The following is a 20,544-nucleotide window of genomic DNA, read 5'->3' on the forward strand; positions in this document are numbered from 1 at the left end:
TCAGGAGAGTTGCACTGGGTAATGTGGAGGAGACTATGTCTAAATGGTACCCCATTCAAGGGGTTCCCAAATCCCGCGACTCCGGAAAGAGGCGACACTGGGATGCTGGCCTTCTAGGCAGAAATCCTCTGTCCAGTATCTGTGTTCTTTGGCCCATCTTAATATTTTATTTTATTGGCCAGTCTGAGACATGGCTTTTTCTTTGCAACTCTGCCTAGAGTACCAGCATCCCGGAGTTGCCTCTTCACTGTTTACATTTACATTTAAGTCATTTAGCAGACGCTCTTATCCAGAGCGACTTACAAACTGTTGACGTTGAGACTGGTGTTTTGCGGGTACTATTTAATGAAGCTGCCAGTTGAGGACTTGAGAAGCGTCTGTTTCTCAAACTAGACATTAATGTACAGTTGTGCACCGGGGCCTCCCACTTCTCTTTCTATTCTGGCCAGTTTGTGCTGTTCTGTGAAAGGAGTAGTATACAGTGTTGTATGAGTTCTTCAGTTTCTTGGCAATTTCTCACATGGAATAGCCTTCATTTCTCAGAACAAGAATAGACTGACAAGTTTCAGAAGAAAGTAATTTTTTTCTGGCTCTTTTGAGCCTGTAATTGAACGCACAAATGCTGATGCTCCAGATACTCAACTGGTCTAAAGTCCAGCTTTATTGCTTCTTTAATCAGAACAAAAGTTTTCAGCTGTGTTAACTTAATTGCACAATGGTTTTTTAATGATCAATTAGCATTTTAAAATGACAAATTTGGATTAGCTAAAACAATGTGCCATTGGAACACAACAGTGATGGTTGCTGATAATGGGCCTCTGTACGCCTATGTAGATATTCCATAAAAATATCTGCCATTAGTCATTCACAATATTAATAATTTCTACACTGTATTTCTGATCAATTTTATGTTATTTTAATGGACCATTTTTTTGTTGCTTTTCTTTGAAAAGCAAGGACGTTTCTAAGTGACCCCAAACTTTTGAACGGTGGCAAATGCAATGACTAACATGACAAGAGGATCTGATGATGCACTAACCAATTTCGAAATTGTACTTTCTGCATTCTACTTTTAGTACATTTCAAGCCGGTCTAAGTTTCTAACATAAAAAAAATACATGCCCCACAGTTTGGGAACCACTACCCTATTCCATGGGAACCTATGGGCTATTTATAGTGAAAATGGTACCATTCACATGAACAGAGCATTGTGCCTCAACTGCAAAAAGTGTAATCTAAGTAAGCCTGAATTATTTTATATTGAGTAATAATTAACTTAAAATGTGCATTTTGTCTTGTTTTTTCTTACCAAGCTAAATTATCTAACGTCATTGGCAGATACATTTGCTTATTACAATATATTTAAGGTATTTTACCTCAAGATCTCAATTTTTTGCAGTGTTTGCCTTGCATGAGGGACAGCATACTGAACCATTCGCACCAAGCAGCATCACTGGCAATAGAGGACTAAGATGGCTGTCATTTCCCTTTGATTATAGCATTGATAAGATCATTTTGATTCCTCAGTACAATAGTCTTGTACACATCCTTACAAATAGGAGTATCACTATGTTAATGTTGCCTCGTGCAACGACAATCTGCTACAAATAGCCTACATAAGACACCATATCTTTCTACACGGTGATATCAATGACACACTGAAATGGAAAAAAATTGTTTAGGTAGTATAACTGTAGAAGGAAAGTTTTGTAATAGGGAAAACGCCTTTACAAGACAATTTAGGAGCTACTCAGCATTCACTAAGAAGCTACGTGTGTGATTGATAGCATATTCAGGGAGAAAGGCAAAGTTAAGTGCTGCATGTATATTTTAAGATCCCCACTGTCTAATTACACTTAATTACTGTGATTAAGAATTTAAGGACACAAAGTTCACAGTAGTCAGTCCAAGACTGAAATGGTAGCTGTCAATTCAGCAGTAACAATTAGGAAGATGTTCACCCCACATTATTCTTATCGATTTGAGGTGAACCCATGGCACATTGGGTGGTTAGGAGAAAGATAATTGGAGGAAAAGAGAGAACAATCTTGAAATGGATATTAATTGGACCAACTCATTCAGTCCCATTAATTTCAAGGTTTCCTAAAAGCATTGTAGAGAGAATACATCCCAGTTATTTATCATACCCCCCAGTCATAGAAATCTGAGACTTGTACCAGGAGGAGTCTAGAGGTGAATACTAACTTCCACTTAAGCCAAATCTTAATTGACATCATTGTGACATCAAGTGGAAGTTTGGATATGCAGCCAAGTCTACTCAATGATGTCCCTCAATATTGAAGGGGACTGAATAGAGGACAGAAGAGGACAGTACCTGGTATGTAGCTCACAGGTCACAATAGGCATTGGAAGACTGCAATGCTGTAGCTGGTGCTTATAGATAACAGGGACCTAAAACAATACCATTTGTTGTGGCAGATGTCTGTAAGGAGGCCTTACCGTACCCCACTGAGGTAAAGTATTCTACCACAAATTAATCATAAGCTAAGTGTTCAGCACTGAGGGTGATGTTCCATCATTTAAATCTCACATCGTCCTGCTAACTCCACACCAATCAACCTCTGTAATAACAGCAAATTGTCAATACAGATGTAGGCTCTTAATTTGAGCCAGTTTGCTACAGTAGGAAAACGGGGGCATCCCACCTGGCCAACATCCGGTGAAATTGCAGAGCGCGAAATTCAAACTATAGAATTATAAATATTTACATTTCATAAAATCACAAGTGTAATACATCAAAATAAAGCTTAACTTCTTGTTAATCCAGCTGTGTCAGATTTCAAATAGGCTTTACGGCGAAAGCACACCATGCGATTATCTGAGGACAACTCCCCGCATACAAAGCAGGAAAAACACATTTCAACCAGGCAGGTGCACCACGAAAGTCAGAAATAACGATATAATAAATGCCTTAACTGTGATGATCTTTTTCTGTTGGCACTCCAAAACGTCCCAGTTACATCACAAATGGTTCATTTGTTCGATAATGTCTTTCTTTATATCCATAAAAACTCAGTTTAGCTGGCGCGCTTCAGTCAATAATCCACCCAGTTTCCCTTCATCAAAATGCACACAAAATGAATCCCAAACGTTACTAAAAACTTTTCCAAATAAGTCAAACAACGTTTATAATCAAACCTTAGGTACCCTAATACGTAAATAAGCGATCAGATTTAAGACGGAGAATCGTTATTGTCTTGACCGGAGAAAAATACCAAAGAACGCGTTCTCTTCCACGCACTTCGAAACACTACAGACAAAATTGGAGCGACCTAGAAAACCTAACATTTCTGGCAAATTTTTCCAAAAACTAGCATGAAACTCTTTCTAAAGACTATGACATCTAGTGGAAACCCTAATCTGGGAGGATTTCGCCTTATAATAAAGGTGACAGCCATTGAGAACAGTGATAGGCTGAATTTTTTGGGTGGGGATGGTTTTGTCCTCGGGGTTTCGCCTGCCATATCAGTTCTGTTTTCTCACAGACATAATTTTAACAGTTTTAGAAAATTTAGAGTGTTTTCTATCCAAATATACCTATATGCATATTCTAGCTTCTGGGCCTGAGTAACAGGCAGTTTACTTTGGGCATGCTTTTCATCTGGACAAGAAAATACTGCCCCCTACCCAAGAGAGGTTAACAAACTATAGTTTTGGCAAGTCATTAAGGACATCGACTTTGTGCATGACACAAGTAATTTTTCCAACAAATGCTTACAGGCAGATTATTTCACTTATAATTCACTGTATCCCAATTACAGTGGGTCAGAAGTTTACATACACTAAGTTGACTGTGCCTTTAAACAGCTTGGAAAATTCCAGAAAATTATGTCATGACTTTAGAAACTTCTGATAGGCTAATTGACATCATTTGAGTCAATTGGAGGTGTACCTGTGGATGTATTTCAAGGCCTACCTTCAAACTCCGTGCCTCTTTGCTTGACATCATGGGAAAATCAAAACATATCGGCCAAGACCTCAGAAAAACAATTGTAGACCTCCACAAGTCTGATTCATCCCTGGGATCAATTTCCAAATGCCTGAAGGTACCACGTACATCTGTACAAACAATAGTACGGAAGTATAAACACTATGGGACCACACAGCCGTCATACCGTTCAGGAAGGAGACAAGTTCTGTCTCCTAGAGATTAACGTATTTTGGTGCGAAAAGTGGAAATCAATCCCAGAACAACAGCAAAGGACCTTAAAGAAGATGCTGGAGGGGGCAGGTACAACAGTATCTATAATCACAGTAGAACGAGTGCTATATCAACAATTCCTGAATGGCCGCTCAGCAAGGAAGAAGCCGCTGCTCCAAAACCGCCATAGAAAAATCCAGACTATGTTGTGCAACTGCACAAGGGGACAAAGATCGTACTTTTTGGAGAAATGTCTTCTGGTCTGATGAAATCAAAATAGAACTGTTTGGCCATAATGACCATCGTTATGTTTGGATGAAAAAGGGGGAGGCTTGCAAGCCGAAGAACACCATCACAACCGTGAAGCATGAGGGTGGCAGCATCATGTTCTGGGGGTTCTTTGCTGTAGGAGGGACTGGTGCACTTCACAAAATAGATGTCATCATGATGTAGGGAACTTATGTGGATATATTGAGGTAACAAGACATCTGTCAGGAAGTTAAAGCTTTGTCGCAAATGGGTCTTCCAAATGGACAATGACCCCAAGCATACTTCCAAAGTTGTGGCAAAATGGCGTAAGGACAACAAAGTCAAGGTATTGGAGTGGCCATCAAAACACCCTGATTTCAAGCCTATAGAACATGTGTGGGCAGAACTGAAAACGCATGTACGAGCAAGGAGGACTAAACACCTGACTCAGTTACACCAGCTCTGTAAGGAGGAATGTGCCAAAATTCACCAAACTTAGTGTGGGAAGCTTGTGGAAGTATACCCAAAATGTTTGACCCAAGTTAACCTGTTGCTTCTACTCGGGACGCTTGCGTCCCAACTAGAGCTCTGGAAATGCAAATGCGCTACGCTAAATGCTAATAGTATTAGTTAAAACTCAAAAGTTCATTAAAATACACATGCAGGGTATCGAATTAAAGCTACACTCGTTGTGAATCCAGGCAACAAGTCAGATTTTTAAAATGCTTTTCGGCGAAAGCATGAGAAGCTATTATCTGATAGCATGCAACACCCCAAAAGACCCACAGGGGACGTAAACAAAATAATTAGCATTTCGGCGTTACACAAACCGCACAATAAAATAGAAAACATTCATTACCTTTCACCTTCTTTGTTGGCACTCCTAGATGTCCCATAAACACTATTTGGGTCTTTATTTCGATTAAATCGGTCCATATAAAGCCTAGATATCGTTATATGTAGACTGTGTGATAAACGAAAAAAACATTGTTTCAAAACGTAACGTCATTTTTTAAAATTCAAAAAGTAGACGATAAACTTTCACAAAACACTTCGAAATACGTTTGTAATGCAACTTTAGGTATTAGTAAACGTTAATAAGCGATAAAATTCATCAGGAGGCGATGTAAAGATCATTAGCTGTCCGTCTGGAAAAATGTCCGGCTAGAAACTCATCGAAAATATCCGGTCCTAGACCGGAGGAGATACGGTGTCCTGCATGTGTTTGACCAAGAAAAAACTCGAAGGGAAATGACAAGACTCTAGACACCGTGTGGAAGCTGTAGGTACTGCAACCTCAGTCAATTAATTGTGGTTCACGTTTATCAATGGGTTCAAGTAGCGCATGGATATATTTTCCCATTTTCAGTGATCAGTTTTTCCTGTGCTTTTCGATGTAAATGCCGTTCTGGTAAAGCCACAGCAGTGATTTAACCAGTTTTTTAAACGTCTGAGTGTTTTCTATCCACACAGACTAAGCAAATGCATATACTATATTCCTGGCATGAGTAGCAGGGCGCTGAAATGTTGCGCGATTTTTAACAGAATGTTCAAAAAAGTAGAGGGTCGACTTAAGAGGTTAAACAATTTATTAAATGCAATGCTTCCAAATACTAATTGAGTGTATGTAAACTTCTGACCCACTGGGAATGTGATGAAAGAAGTATAAGCAGAATAAATAATTCTCTCTACTATTATTCTGATATATCCCATTCTTAAAATAAAGTGGCGATCCTAACTGACCTAGACAGGGAATTTGTACTACGATTAAATGTCAGGAATTGTGAAAACTGAGTTTAAATGGCTACGGTGTTTGTAAACTTCCGACTTCAACTGTATACTGTTAGACATTTTTGAATTTTATCAGTAATTTACTTAAGCTTATTATATTAATCAACAGTATGATACTCTGTAAACTGAATACAGTAGAATACCATAGGATGCAGAGTAAAATACCATACATTTGTTTTACAGCACATTAAGAGTTTTATTTTAATTTTAACAGTAAAACACGGTAGAATGCACAGTAAAATACCGTAAATGTGTATTACAGTACTAATTATAATGCATTGTGGGAAAATGTTGTGGGTGGTAGTCTCTATGCCATTAACATATGTTAAAGAGTGTCTGGTGTTGTGGCAGAATCAGAATTATTTAGGTAACATTGATAAATAAGATGTTTTATCAATTTTCCCAAGTATGCTTATGTGGAAAAGGTTACTTGGGGCCCAGAGAGGGGAGAGGTCAGGTTTGTCTTATCTGTGAATATGTCTGTAACTATTCCTGAACCATGTGAAGGGATGGTGTGATTAATGGGGAACCAGTTAGTTGGCACCACAATGTCTGTGTGCCAGTCACTCCTCTCTGTGAGCTTGTCCAGGAGGGGTTGTATTTTTGTTGGGAGTATCTAGGATTGACAATTGATATATGCCACTGGATGAGGTCATGTTTTGGTCCTAAGTGGTACCAAGAACGAGATAGGAACGTCGTCTAAGAGGGCAAACTGAACAATAATTTATAGCCAATGCTGTCTGGCTATGGGATACTCCTCTCTGAAGTCAAATCTTTCTTTGTGTAATGTTCCTAAGATCTCTTATTTGTCATGTGAGTTTAGATGGGTGTGTCTTTGCTGTAAATGATCTCAGTTGCATCTTTTAGTGAGAATGCTGTACCAATTTAAGTGATTTGCAGTATTCGTTCCCTAACAACAACATTGCAGGGAATCAAATCAGAGTGGTTGCAAGTTAATAAAAACCCTTAATGGCTGTCCATGACTATCCATGGTTTCTCATCATTATGCCCAATCCTGTGTGGTGATGATGTTCTGGGGTTTTCTTTTCTCTCACTCTATTAACGGACTAGGGGACAGTGCTAGAAACAGTGGCTTGACTACTGTTCCCCTAGTTCACGCCCACAATAACAACGGAAGGACTGGGGAAGAAGGACATGTAACAGTGGCTTGACTGTGGCCCGACCTGACTCCACTGACCACCCTGGAACCCCCAGCATCCTGGACCAACTGCCTGAGGAGATGAACAGACGACACCCTTCCACCAAAACCCCCCCCACCCAAAGTTGACTGGGATGAACCCATCAGCGATATGCCGATAGAACGTGGTGAGGCTGACGCTAATCACCAATGAAGAGGTTGCCGAGGACGGCGCGACCAATTGCCAGTGAACAGCAGCCACTGCCGCCAGAACAGGAACCATGACCCACCTGGAATTCAGCATTACAGTAGTCCAGAGAGGTATGGGCTTTGTACAGTCTGGCCTGAACTGCCCGGTGAAACCCCCAGAGCCACAGGAAACGTTTGAAGAACAGTTACTAGAACAGTTTTTGTCAAGTTTCAGCCCCGTTTAACAGACTCAGCGCATACCTCCTTTCCAACACAGAATCCAAGGTAGTTATCAAATCAATCAAATGAAATTGTATTTGTCACATACACATGGTTTGCAGATATTATTGCGTGTAGCAAAATGCTTGTGCTTCTAGTTCTGACAGTGCAGCAATATCTAACAAGTAATCTAACAACTCCACAACAACTACCTAATGTTAAGATATTTTATCAAGGTTTAAGATACATTATTAAATAATTCTACTCAGAAACTTAACCATTAGGGATTAGAGGTTATGTAGCATGAACAAGGAGTAATTAAAAATAATAAACACCGCTCCAACTAGGTTGGAGGGGAAAGAGAGGAATGCATGTGTGTGTGCCTAAAGTAAGCAAAAAGGATTCTTAACCTATGTTTGAACCGACCCGGCTATAACTCTGTGGAGATAGAATAAGACAGCGAGAGCCCCTCCAGGTTTTCCATATCTGGGGGGGGACTGGAACTGTCTGCTAAGTAAACTGTGGTGAGACTTCAGGAGATAATACAGATATATTGTGTGTCATGTATGTCCGCTAGTGGGTTGGAATTAACTTTTGAAGCTGCTTTGTCCTGGTCGGAGAGGAGGAAGGACATTTTAAAACCTATGACGTCATATGTAATATATAAACTGATGTACATGGTACTATGATCAGCGCTCTCGAGAATAAATGCTATTGGATAATTTTGGTAGACTGGTCTCTGTCTATTTTTTGCAAATAAGGATCTTACAAATTCTTAGGAACAGACAGAGTGATTTAAATTGAATTTGTTAATGAACACATATAGGAATTGTTAAATTCCTTTAACACCTAATAAACACAAGTATAAGTAAAGGAATGGAATAGGAGTATATAAATATAATTATATGCATGAGCAATGACAGAGCGGCATAGGCAAGATGCAAGATGGTATAAAATACAGTATATACTTATGGGATAAGTAATGCAAGATATGTAAACATCGTTATTAAAGTAGCATTAATAAGGTGACTAGTGATTAATTTGTTAGAATGGCCAATGATTTCATGTCTGTTTGTAGGCATCAGCGTCTCTGTGTTAGTGATGGCTGTTTAACAGTCCGATGGCCTTGGTATAGAAGCTATTTTTCAGTCTCTCAGTCCCAGCTTTGATGCACCTGTTTTCCTGACACCACACTCCGAGTGCCCTCACCTCCTCAGTGTGGGGTGTCTCGTCGTTGTTGGTAATTAAGCCAATATTGTTGTGTCATCTGCAAACTTGATGATTGAGTTGGAGGTGTGCATGGCCATGCAGTCATGGGTGAACAGTGAATACAGAAGGGGGCTGAGCACTCAACCTTGTGGGGCCCCAGTGTTGAGAAACAGCAAAGTGGAGATGTTGTTTCCTACCTTCACCACCGTCAGGAAGTCCAGGACCCAATTGCATAGGGCGGGGTTGAGACCCAGGGCTTCAAGCTTAATGGTGAGCATGGAGGGTACTATTGCGTTGAATGCTTAGCTATAGTCTATGAACAGCATTCTTACAAAAGTATTCCTCTTGTCCAGATGGGTTAGGGCAGTGTGCAGTGCGAAGGTGATTGCATTGTCTGTGGATCTATTGGGGTGGTAAGTAAATTGAAGTGGGTCAAGGGTGACAGGTAAGGTGGAGGTGATATGATCCTTGACTTGTCTCTCAAAGCACTTCATATGATGACAGAAATGAGTGCTACGGGAGATAGTCATTTAGTTCAGTTACCTTTGAATTCTTGCGTACAGGAACAATGGTGGCCATCTTGAAGCATGTGGGAACAGCATACTGGGAAAGGGAGAGATTGAATATGTCCCTAAACACACCAGCCAGCTGGTCTAGCCACGGATAAGGAGAGCCCACATTCCTTGGTAACGGGCCCCGTTGGTGACAGTCTATTATCCTCAAAGGCAAGAAGGTGTTTAGCTTGTCTGGAAGCAAGAAGTCGGTGTCTGATGTGGCTGTTTTTCCTTTTGTAGTCCGTGATTTTCTGTAGACTCTGCCACATATGTCTCGTGTCTGAGCCGTTGAATTGCAACTCTACTTTGTCTCTATACTGACATCAAACATTTTGCTTGTTTGATTGCCTCGCGGAGGGAATAACTACACTGTTTGTACTCGGCCATATTCCCAGTCACCTTTCCATTGTTAAATGCGGTGGTTTGCGCTTTCAGTTTTGCGGGAATGCTGCCATCTCTCTGCCATCTCTCCATCTCTCCACGGATTCTGCTTAGGGTAGGTTTTAATAGTCACAGTGGGTACAGCATCTCCTATACACTTACACCTTATCAACTCACTCACCAAATCAGCGTATACGTCGATATTATTCTCTGAAGCAACTGGAACACATCCCAGTCCACGTGATCGAAATTATCTTGAAGCATGGATTCCAATTGGTCAGACCAGTGTTGCATAATCCTTAGCACAGGTACTTCCTGTTTGAGATTCTGCCTATAGGAAGGGAGGAGCAAAATGGAGTTGTGGCCAGATTTGCCAAAAGTAGGATGGAGCAGGGCCTTGCATACATCTCGGAAGTAGGAGTAGCAGTGATCCAGTGTTTTTCCAGTGCGAGTGCTACAATCAATATGCTGATAGAATTTAGGAAGTCCTGTTCTCAAATTTGCTTAGTTAAAATCACCAAATACAATAAATGCAACCTCACGATATATGGTTTCCAGTTTGCATAAAGTCCAGTGAAGTTCCTTGAGGGCCGTCGCGGTATTGGCTTGAAGGGGGATATACACGTCTGTGACAATAACCGAAGAGACTTCTCTTGGTCAGTATTTGATTGTGAGGAATTGTAGGTCAGGTGAACAAAAGGACTTGAGTTCCTGTATGTTGTTACAATTATACCATGAGTCGTAAATCATGAAGCATACACTCCCGCCCTTCTTCCCGGAGAGATGTTTATTCCTGCCAGTGTGGCGCATAAAGAATCTAGGTGGCTGTACTGACTCTGACAGCATATCCTGAGAGAGACAAGTTTCCGTGAAACAGAGTGTGGAAAACAACCCTTGCCCTAATTTCGTCGACCTTGCTATCTAGAGACCGGACATTAGCGAGTAATATACTCGGAAGCTGTGGGTGGTGTGCGCGCCTCCGATGTCTGAACAGAAGACCACTCCGTCTTCCTCTTCTCTGGAAGCATTGTTTTGGGTCAGCCTCTGGAATCAATTCAAATGCCCTGGGTGGTTCGGACAAAGGATCCGCTTCGGGAAAGTTCTATTCCTGGTCATAGTGCTGGTAAGTTGACGTCACTCTGATATTCAAATGTTATTCCCGGCTGTATGTATTAACACTTAAAAAAATGAAACAAGGCAAAGCTTCCTAAGGACTAGAAGCGAGGCAGCCCTCTCTGTCGGCGCCATCTTGTCATCAGTTACAGTGCAGTTTCACAATGAAAGCATCCAGATCTTCGACTTACACGTTTGTTTAAGCAGGTTCACCACCCTCAAGTTTGCAGCTAGGACAGTCTGGACTGGACTGGACTGGGGCACTAAAATGGCTGGACCTGTTCAGGCCAGACCCAACCTGAGTGGGCGGAGTCCAACACCTCCCCAGCACAATCACACTGGGGCACAACACAGGCCCCGTCCTCTACTCCGACATGCCCAAACTGTGCAGGAACTGTGGCCAACTGGACCATCTGGCCGCAGCCTGCACAGCCATCATCTGCAAGATCTGTAAACACAACCATCCCACAGACTGTACCTCCACACACCCCTGCAATCTGTGCAGGAAAGAGGGCAACTTCTTCAGAATTTGCACCAGTTCTTACGCTAGCAGGGCAATGGACAACACCCCCAACCCTACTAACCCAGATCCACCAACCCCCCCACACCCTCCACCAGACAATATAAACAAAGACCCAGAAACAGCCCCCAATCCTGTCAGCCCAGCAACCTCTGCCCACCAACAAATAGTTTTCTAGCCACCACCTCCATTATGACCCTGACAACACACTCCAAATAAAGTGACTTTCCCCAGACGGCTGGACAGAGAGTTTCCTCCATGGAGGGACACAGACAAATTGTGGACTGATAGATGGATTTATTGACTGACTGGACTGACATATTTTTCTGACTCTATTTTGACATATTTATTGATGTCCCTGATTGAGAACCATACATGGCCAACACATAGAAACACAAATCATAGAAATAAAGGACATAGAATGCCCACCCAAATCACACCCTGACCAAACCAAAAAGAGACGTAAACAAATGCTCTCTAAGGTCAGGGATAAAGGATACTAAAACTATTTTTGACAATTTTTTGTAAACTGATGCTTATTTTCTTTTCTTCCATGTACTTTATGCTTGCTGTTGTTCCTTTTTTCTTTCCAATTTTTGATTGAAGAACTGATTGATTGCTTATGATTGATTTAATTGATTGAATACCCTGATTTAAACTTGAATGCCATTTGAATTATGTACGATTTATGCATAAACAAATTAAATAACATTTTAATGGTTGAATATTTACAATCAGTTTGGAAGCCTTTGTTTTGGCCTCTAGAAGTGAAAGTGATATAAAACAGCTAGTATTCATTATTATGCTGTAATATGCAAATGCATACATCATACCTGCTTGCTCTAATCCCTTGTATTTACATTAAAGTACTGTAAAACAGATTTTCTTACAGTTTAATACTCACATACTGTTCTGTGTTTCATTGCTCTGACATCAAGTTACTGTGAATATCTTAGTATTGTATTGGCACAATCCATAACTGGTCAGAGATATAACAAAAGATATCTTGTTGAAATTACAATTATTTTGAGACCAATGTATCCTTAACTACAACAACATTTTCAGTAATGGTTACAGAAATGTTTTATTTGTTTTGACTGTGATATGTTTTCTTTTTTTTTCAACCTTTATCAACCATTGAATGCACTGTAAGGACAACAGAGCCCGCTAAATGACCAACATGTAACTGTAAATGAAACACTGGGTTATACACTATATATACAAAAGTATGTGGACACCCCTTCAAATTAGTGGATTTGTCTAATTTAACCATACTCGTCACTGACAAGTGTATAAAATCGAGATCACAGCCATGCAATCTCCATAGACAAAAATTGTCAGTAGAATGGCTTTACTGAAGAGCTCAGTGACTTTAAACGTGGCACTGTCACAAGATCCCACCTTTCCAACAACTCAGTTCGTAACATTTCTGCCCTGCTTGAGCTGCTCCGCTGAACTGTAAGTGTTGTTATTGTGAAGTGGAAACGTCGAATTGGTAGGCCACACAAGCTCACAGATTGGGACCGCCGAGTGCTGAAGCACGTCAATGCCTCTGGAAGCAACGTCAGCACAAGAACTGTTGGTCAGGCGCTTCATGAAATGGATTTCATGGCCAAGCAGCTGCACACAAGCCTAAACTCACCGTGCAATGCCAAACGTTGGCTGGAATGGTTTAAACCTCATCGCTATTGGACTCTGGAGCAGTGGAAACGCGTTCTCTGGAGTGATGTATCACGCTTCACCAGCTGGCAGTCTGACAGACAAATCTGGGTTTGGCTGATGCCAAGTGAACGCTACCTGCCCCAATGCATCGTGCCAACTGGAAAGTTTGGTGGAGGAGGAATAATGGTCTGGGGCTGTTTTTTTATGCTTGGGCTAGGCCCCTTTAGTTCCAGCGAAGGGAAATCTTAACGCTACAGTATACAATAACATTCTCCACTGAAAATTCTAATCGCAACATGCAACATACAATTTCAACAGTTTTCTTGAGTTACAGTTAATATAAATATTGCAATTGAAATACATTTTTATGCCATACTCAATGGATGTCCCTTGACTGGGCAGGGGTGCAGCCATGGGTGGGCCTGAGAGGGCATAGGCCCAGTCACTGGGGAGCAAGGCCCAGTCACTGGGCAGCCAGGCCCAGCCATTCAGAATTAGTTTTTCCCAACAAAAGGTCTTTATTAGAGACAGAAATACTCCTCAGTTTCATCAGCTGTCTGGGTGGCTGGTCTCAGATGATCCCACAGGGAAATAGCCATATATGGAGGTCCTGGGCTGGCGTGGTTTCAAGTAGTCTGCGTTTGTGAGGCCAGTTGGACATCCTGACAAATTCTTTAAAATGACATTGGAAGCAACCTATGGTATTGAAATTAACTTAAAAATTCTCTGGCAAAAGCTCTGGTGGACATTTCTGCAGTCAGCATGCCAATTGCACGATTCCTCAAAAACTTGAGACATCTGTGTCATTGTGTTGTGTGACACAACTGCACATTTTAGTGGCCTTTTATTGCCCCCAGAATAAGGTGCACCTGTGTAATGGTCATGCCGTTTAATCAGCTTCTTGATATGCCACACCTGTCAGGTGAATGGATTATCTTGGCAAAGGAGAAATGCTCACCAACGTGGATGTAAACAAATTTGTGCACAAAATCTGAGATTAATAAGCTTTTTGTGCATAGGGACCATTTCTGGGATCTTTTATTTCAGCTAATGAAACATAGGACCAACACTTTACATGTTGTGTTTATATTTATGTTCAGTACAGACCATTCTGTGCTTCCAACTTTGTAGCAACAGTTTGGGGAAGGTCCTCTCCTGTTTCAGCATGACAATGCCCCCGTGCACAAAGCGAGTTCCATTCACAAATGGTTTGTCAAGATCGGCGTGGAAGAACTTGAATAGCCTGCACAGAGCCCTGACCTCAACCCCATCAAACACCTTTGGGATGACTTGGAATGCCGACCTTGAGCCAGGCTTAATCGCCCAACATCAGTGCCCGACCTCACTAATGCTCTTGTGGCTGAATGGAAGCAAGTACTGCAGCAATGTTCCAAAATCTAGTGGAAAGCCTTCCCAGAAGAGTGGAGGCTGTTATAGCAACAAATGGGGGAAAATTCATGCCCATGATTTTGTAATGAGATGTTCGAAGAGCAGGTGTCCTCATACATTACATTACCAAAAGTATGTCGCTGTATAGGTCATTCCATTAATTAATTAATGTCCAGTTACTTTAAATGTCACAGGGAATGTTTTACAGTGTAGTGTGCTCCAATAGATTAGCTAGTTACATTACCATGTGTCACAGTTACAGATTAAACCTCAATGGGGACACAAATTGGTTGTTCCACTTCATTCTTTGAGCAGAATACTATCAGTAGGGCTGCCATGCAGTCGCTATTATTCCCCTCTGACAGACATGCGTCAGAAGGTCTTGGGCCCACTCCCTGATTGCTCCACTCCTCGACTCTTCATTCCACGCTTCATTGAGGAGTTGCAGCATCAATAATGTTTCCTCTCCTACCTCACTACCTTGTATCCTTTTCCCTCTTGCTCTCATCCAACACTTCCCACACTGCCCCTACTCGGATGGTATCGCGCCGTCCCAATCTTCGCTCTCTCTCCCCCGCTACTCTCTCCTCTTCCATTCTATCATCTCTTCCCTCTGCTCAAACCTTCTCCAACCTATCTCCTGATTCTGCCTCCTCAACCCTCCTCTCCTCCCTTTCTGCATCCCTTGATTCTCTATGTCCCCTATCCTCCAGGCCGGCTCGGTCCTCCCCTCCTGCTCCGTGGCTCGACGACTCATTGCGAGCTCACAGAACAGGGCTCCGGGCAGCCGAGCGGAAATGGAGGAAAACTCGCCTCCCTGCGGACCTGGCATCCTTTCACTCCCTCCTCTCTACATTTTCCTCTTCTGTCTCTGCTGCTAAAGCCACTTTCTACCACTCTAAAGTCCAAGCATCTGCCTCTAACCCTAGGAAGCTCTTTGCCACCTTCTCCTCCCTCCTGAATCCTCCTCCCCCTCCCCCGCCCTCCTCCCTCTCTGCAGATGACTTCGTCAACCATTTTGAAAAGAAGGTCGACGACATCCGATCCTCGTTTGCTAAGTCAAACGACACCGCTGGTTCTGCTCACACTGCCCTACCCTGTGCTCTGACCTCTTTCTCCCCTCTCTCTCCAGATGAAATCTCGCGTCTTGTGACGGCCGGCCGCCCAACAACTTGCCCGCTTGACCCTATTCCCTCCTCTCTTCTCCAGACCATTTCCAGAGACCTTCTCCCTTACCTCACCTCGCTCATCAACTCATCCCTGACCGCTGGCTACGTCCCTTCTGTCTTCAAGAGAGCGAGAGTTGCACCCCTTCTGAAAAAACCTACACTCGATCCCTCCGATGTCAACAACTACAGACCAGTATCCCTTCTTTCTTTTCTCTCCAAAACTCTTGAACGTGCCGTCCTTGGCCAGCTCTCCCGCTATCTCTCTCAGAATGACCTTCTTGATCCAAATCAGTCAGGTTTCAAGACTAGTCATTCAACTGAGACTGCTCTTCTCTGTATCACGGAGGCCCTCCGCACTGCTAAACCTAACTCTCTCTCCTCTGCTCTCATCCTTCTAGACCTATCGGCTGCCTTCGATACTGTGAACCATCAGATCCTCCTCTCCACCCTCTCCGAGTTGGGCATCTCCGGCGCGGCCCACGCTTGGATTGCGTCCTACCTGACAGGTCGCTCCTACCAGGTGGCGTGGCGAGAATCTGTCTCCTCACCACGCGCTCTCACCACTGGCGTCCCCCAGGGCTCTGTTCTAGGCCCTCTCCTATTATCGCTATACACCAAGTCACTTGGCTCTGTCATAACCTCACATGGTCTCTCCTATCATTGCTATGCAGACGACACACAATTAATCTTCTCCTTTCCCCCTTCTGATGACCAGGTGGCGAATCGCATCTCTGCATGTCTGGCAGACATGTGTGATGACACATCAGTGTGGATGACGGATCACCACCTCAAGCTGAACCTCGGCAAGACGGAGCTGCTCTTCCTCCCGGGGAAGGACTGCCCGTTCCATGATCTCGCCATCACGGTTGACAACTCCATTGTGTCCTCCTCCCAGAGCGCTAAGAACCTTGGCGTGATCCTGGACAACACCCTGTCGTTCTCAACTAACATCAAGGCGGTGGCCCGTTCTTGTAGGTTCATGCTCTACAACATCCGCAGAGTACGACCCTGCCTCACACAGGAAGCGGCGCAGGTCCTAATCCAGGCACTTGTCATCTCCCGTCTGGATTACTGCAACTCGCTGTTGGCTGGGCTCCCTGCCTGTGCCATTAAACCCCTACAACTCATCCAGAACGCCGCAGCCCGTCTGGTGTTCAACCTTCCCAAGTTCTCTCACGTCACCCCGCTCCTCCGCTCTCTCCACTGGCTTCCAGTTGAAGCTCGCATCCGCTACAAGACCATGGTGCTTGCCTACGGAGCTGTGAGGGGAACGGCACCTCAGTACCTCCAGGCTCTGATCAGGCCCTACACCCAAACAAGGGCACTGCGTTCATCCACCTCTGGCCTGCTCGCCTCCCTACCACTGAGGAAGTACAGTTCCCGCGCAGCCCAGTCAAAACTGTTCGCTGCTCTGGCCCCCCAATGGTGGAACAAACTCCCTCACGACGCCAGGACAGCGGAGTCAATCACCACCTTCCGGAGACACCTGAAACCCCACCTCTTTCAGGAATACCTAGGATAGGATAAAGTAATCCTTCTCACCCCCTTAAAATATTTAGATGCACTATTGTAAAGTGGCTGTTCCACTGGATGTCTTAAGGTGAACGCACCAATTTGTAAGTCGCTCTGGATAAGAGCGTCTGCTAAATGACTTAAATGTAAATGTTAAATGTACCTCTCCTCCCCCCTTTAGTCTGAGTCAAAGCATGTTCTTGCAGGAAATCGATAGTGAATTCTAACTGAAATTGAAAACAACTATGAACTCATCCAAAGAATTTAGAGCCAGGGATGTTCACTTGTTCTGGAGCCTGTGTGTGTCATGTAAAGTGTAGTTTTACTAGTATCTCTTTCTTCAATAGCAGGCTATAACAAAATAGGTTTATTCTAGATAATTTTGAGTGTTTACAAAATATACATCCAGAGCGGTTGGTTTCTAAATGGCCTTGATATCCAGTACTTTGAAGAGAGAAATGAATGTAGCAGTTAGATAAGTGTGTTCACTCCTGAACAAAACAAAATTAGTGTACCATGCTGAAAAATATCACAGACACCATCCTTCGTTTTGTTTTAGCTGGTTTCCAGCTTTCTCTGTATTTTGGACAATGGTCACCAGCATATAATCATATTATGCCAGTTGCAAAATTGTGTGTAATCCTACCTATTGGCATTTACACAAACTGCATTCAGGGTAGGTAAAAAAATAAAATAATACAAAATAATTTTAAAATAATGTTTTTGAAATAAGACTACCTAAACAACTTAAATAGGGACAACATTTCAGTAACAAGTTTAATAAATTCAACTAACATATTGGATTAGTTTAGAAATATTTGTTGTTATTTATCTTTGTGTAGCATAATGTCAATTAATTGATTAATTAAATAAATCAATGTACATGTAAAAACACAGATATTGAAACAAATCATTCAAAAAATATATAACTACAATAGAGCATGCTGGGAAATATGGTTTTGCATTTCATATTGACCAGCTAGACTAGAGCTCTCCAACCCTGTTCCTGGAGCAATACCCTCCTGTTTTCCCTCCAATCCCAGTTGTAACAACCTGATTCAGTTTATTAACCAGCTAATTATTGGAATCAAGTGTGCTAGGTTAGCATTGGAGTGAAAACCAACAGGACGGTAGCTCTCCAGGAACATGGTTGGAGAGCTATGCTCTAACGGCTAATTGTGACTATTATATGACCAGGTTTTAAACGCATTGGCAGGCAATACATTATCATATATTATTGAAAAGTAAAGTTCCAGTCAGGAGAAGTGGTCCAATGGTCTTGGAAGAGGGTATTTTATTAATCACGAAAGGGTGACGCAGAGATTGACTAGGCGCTTGAATAGTAATTCCATTGAATGGGTGAGATACTGCCAATTGATGATATTATTTTCATAAACCTAAATAAGAAACACCTGTCCTTGTACTCTGTGACAAGATGCTAGCTCTTGAGGAACAGTGTCAGAATGCCATGAGCTAGACCATGCTGGAGAAGCATACAGTACACTCAACCAAAAAAGATACTTGAAGGGTTCTTTGTCAGGGGTGAGGATGATGTGTAAGCATTTTTTTTGCATATCAGGAAGGGTTATTTACTGCTGTGATGGTTGTGAAAAAATGTCCTGTTCTTTCCCTCTCCACCATGTTTTCCTTGTATGCCATGAAATGCTACATTGCTCAAAAGTTTCTGTAATTTTAAGGTACACTACAGGCTACTGGTTGCAGTGAAAGGAAGGTACATAACCATTTTTACAGCTGAATTATGGTGTTATTTTAAAACAAGTGTTTTAACCTCTTGAATCTAGGGGGCACTATTTTCATTTTTGGAAAAATAACGTCCCCAAAGTAAATGGCTATTTTGTCAGGACAAGATGCTAGAATATGCATATAATTGACAGCTTAAGATAGAAAACACTCTAAAGTTTCCAAAACTGTAAAAATATTGTCTGTGAGTATAACAGAACTGATATTGCAGGTGAAAGCCTGAGAAAAATCCAATCAGGAAGGGACTCTTATTTAGAAAGCTCTGCGTTCCTATGCATCCCTATTGAGCAGTGAATGAGATATCAACCAGATTCCTTTTTCTATGGCTTCCCTAATGTGTCTAGTGTCAAAATACATAGTTTCAGGCTTTTCTTTTGAAAAATGAGCCTGACCGTCAACATTGTGTCAGTGGTCAGCTGAAGTCTCAAAAATAATATTTTTGGAAAAAAGGAACATTTGCTATCTAACTGGGAGTCTCATGAGTGAAAACATCCGAAGCTCATCAAAGGTAAACGATTTAATTTGATTGCTTTTCTGATTTTCGTGACCAGGTTGCCTGCTGCTAGCTAGTCATAATGCTAAGCTAGGCTATCGATAAACTTACACAAATGCTTGCCTTGCTTTGGCTGTAAAGCATATTTTCAAAATCTGAGATGAAGGCTAAGCTGTGTTTCAATATATTTCACTTGTGATTTCATGAATAGGAATATTTTCTAGTAACATTTATGTCCGTTGCGTTATGCTAATTAGTGTCAGTTGATGATTACACTCCCGGACCCGGGATGGGTAGTATCAAGAGGTGTTTTAACAGTGTGGTGTGTTAAATTAATGTGCTGCACTCTGATGAAGTTGCTGTGCATTTTACAGTAAATTATTGAAGTTTTAGTTTCTTGAGTTACTGAACTGGGAATGTGACTTTTAGTCATTTATAGCAGAATACACAGTAATGTGCTTGCAACTACCTGACAGGAGATCACAGAATTTTAATGATTACCAAAGCTAATAACATGACGGTAACTGATGATAACTATTTAGCATTCTTTGTGTTGAGCACACTTGGGACCCAGCCTGACCATCTAGGTCATCAAATCTGAGACCGAGAGACTGAAAAACAGCTTCTATCTCAAGGCCTTCGGACTGTTAAATAGACATCACTAACCGGCCTCCACTCAGTACCCTGCCCTGAACTTTATTCACTGTCACTAGCCGGTTAAAACCCAGTTACTCAACCCTGCACCTTATAGGCTTCAGACCCTTTCCCTTTTTAAACATTTTGTTACTTTACAGCGTTATTCTAAAATTGAATAAATAAATGTTTTTCCTCATCAATCTACACACAATACCCTACAATGACAAAGCGAAAACCGGTTTTTAGATAAGTTTCCAAATTTATTAAAAATAAAAAACAGAAAGATCACATCCCGTTTTATAAATGTTTGCACATTTATAAAAAAAAAATGAAATATCATATCCTGTTTCCATTGATAATCCTTGAGATGTTTCTACAACTTGATTTGAGTTTACTT

The sequence above is a fragment of the Oncorhynchus nerka genome, linkage group LG1 (assembly GCF_034236695.1).
Source record: "Oncorhynchus nerka isolate Pitt River linkage group LG1, Oner_Uvic_2.0, whole genome shotgun sequence".
NCBI lineage: Eukaryota > Metazoa > Chordata > Actinopteri > Salmoniformes > Salmonidae > Oncorhynchus > Oncorhynchus nerka.